Consider the following 2,885-nt stretch of genomic DNA (forward strand, 5'->3'; position numbering starts at 1 on the left):
AGGATAGGGTAAAATGATGATAATTCCTCCAAATGCCTTATTTTGTTTAAATGCCATATTTTGTTTAAATGCCAATACTACCCTTAATAAGTGAAGTGAAAAGCAAGGAAAGTGAAAAGCAACGGAAAGTGAAAAAGAGTTTATTCTTCCTTTCTTTAACCTACTTGGAGCCGAGTTGTAGAAGAAAAAGGGGAAAGGAAAGGAAAAAGGTGCGCACTTCAGGTCATTCTCTGCAACCGATACACAAAACTTGTTTTTTTTTTTTTGTGAATCTAGCAAGAAATCCATTAAAGGTCAGTTTTTTTTTTTTTAATACAAAAAAAAAAACGTCAGTTTATGGAAAAATAAATAAATAATTTAAAAATCGGATTGAATGAAGGAAAAGTTAATAATTTTAACAATGTAGCTGTAAGATATTAGATCTGAAATATTGAATGAGGTTTTCAGAAAGAAATTACATTTTTTTTAAATGTTATTTAAATTTATTATTTTGAATTTTTTTATATTATTTAGGTCATATTGAAGATGTGTTTTTATTTTTAATTTATTTGCTGGGTGGGTTGTTTGATATGATTATTATTGATTTCCATTGAAAAGGTTTGCACTTTAGTTTTGTTGTTAAGACTTTTTGACATGATTGAAGAAAAAATGTTCTCAGTTATTTCATGCTTGTTTGGGACCACTTTGTTTGTGTATTTATAAACATATTTGGATTGTCATTGAAAACTGAAATCCCCTTTGTACGAGACCACTTTGTCTTTTATTATGAATTTGTTAAAGAGTTAAGATCACTATATTTTTGTTATAAATTTGTTACCTTTTTTTATAAGTATTATTTTGGTATGATGAGTCGAATGCCTAGTAATTTGAAGGTTGTGTAAAAGAACCATTATTTCAGTTATAAAGTATAAGTACAATACAAATGCAATATAGTTACAATGAAAAAATATTAACATTATGATACATTACAATATACCAAAATGACAAAATATTGAATTATTTTTTACTGATTTGGCATTTCTAGGCTATCATGTTGTATTCCTATCATAAAGCATCCTTGCAAGCCAAAATTATAAAAAAAAACAACAACAAAAATAAACTATTGTAATTTCAATACATGAAGTTGTTGATGATAATCCAATGATGGATAAAAAAAATCTATAAAATTAATTTTTTTTATATAAAAATATAGAGGTATAATAAAAATACAGTACAATTACAATACAAATACAATAACATTACGATACATTATGATAAGGTAAAATTTTGAAAATGTCAAATTTCTTATGAAACTGGGCAATTATGGGTTCTTTGGCATATGCCTAACATGTATAATATACAACAAATATTGTTATTTATTATATAAAATATGTCTCAATTGATTATAATTTTCATTTGTTTATTTTGTATTCGTTGTAAAATTTTCATTAATTGTAATATTGTGAAATAGTTGTTGATGATAATCCAATGATGGATAAAAACAAATCTATAAAATTATTTTTTTTTATATAAAAATATAGAGGTATAATAAAAATACAGTACAATTACAATACAAATACAATAACATTGCGATACATTACGATAAGGTAAAATTTTGAAAATGTCAAATTTCTTATGAAACTGGGCAATTATGGGTTCTTTGGCATATCCCTAACATGTATAATATACAACAAATATTGTTATTTATTATATAAAATATGTCTCTCAATTAATTATAATTTTCATTTGTTTATTTTGTATTCATTGTACAATTTTCATTGATTGTAATATTGTGAAATAGTTGTTGATGATAATCCAATGATGGATAAAAAAAAAATCTATAAAATTAATTTTTTTTATATAAAAATATAGAGGTATAATAAAAATACAGTACAATTACAATACAAATACAATAACATTACGATACATTACGATAAGGTAAAATTTTGAAAATGTCAAATTTCTTATGAAACTGGGCAATTATGGGTTCTTTGGCATATCCCTAACTTGTACTTTATGACCTTGTCCTGTACAAAAGAGTATATAATATAATATTAAGAAAAATTCATGATCATAAAAAAAAAATATATATATATATATTTTATTCACCACAATATAATACATTTGCAATTGCACGAGAAATTCCACGGTTACTCCATAATTGCATAAACTTCATTACAAATATGCCACAATCCGTTCTGCAAATAGTAATTAAGGAAATTATAAGTTAATTGGGTATCAAATTAGTAAATTTATAACCTGATTTGCTTTCCATAGGGTATCAAATTAGTGGAATAAAAATCTTCCATTTCAATTTGTCTCCAAAAATATATCACCCCTCACACAAGCAAAATCAAATCAACCTTTTCAATTGACCATACTGCTTCCACCAACCAAGTCAGCCCAAAAAAAGAGAAAAAAAGCCAACAAAAAAAAAAAGAAAATCAAATCATACTTTTCAATTTACTGTAAATGCAATTTTATATTATAATGTGTCACCAAAGGTTCAAAGACAAGGGTGCTGACAAGGGTGGTTTTGGAGGTGGAGGCGGAGGTGATTCAGACAGGGGTGGTTTTGGAGGTAGGGGCCGTGGAAGGAGGGATCAAAGTGGTGGCTGGAACAACAAAAACAATTCTGGTGAGAATAATAAGTTCTTTGAATGGAATAAAGGGTCAAACAATAATGGGGAAGGGTGGAAAGGTCATGATGGTGCTGTCAGTTAGGGCCAAGGAGGTGGTGATAAGGGGCCAAGGAATTGGAATTCTGGGACTCGTAGAACTAGCAATCAATTAAGGGTAAATTAGTCTAATAAAAATATAAGGCCTTCAAAAGAATTATCAAATTTACCAACCCTTTTAAGTCATTTTTTCCCTCATCTTACCCTTAAGGGTAATTCTCCCTTTAT

The sequence above is a fragment of the Vitis vinifera genome, chromosome 8 (genome assembly GCF_030704535.1).
Source record: "Vitis vinifera cultivar Pinot Noir 40024 chromosome 8, ASM3070453v1".
NCBI lineage: Eukaryota > Viridiplantae > Streptophyta > Magnoliopsida > Vitales > Vitaceae > Vitis > Vitis vinifera.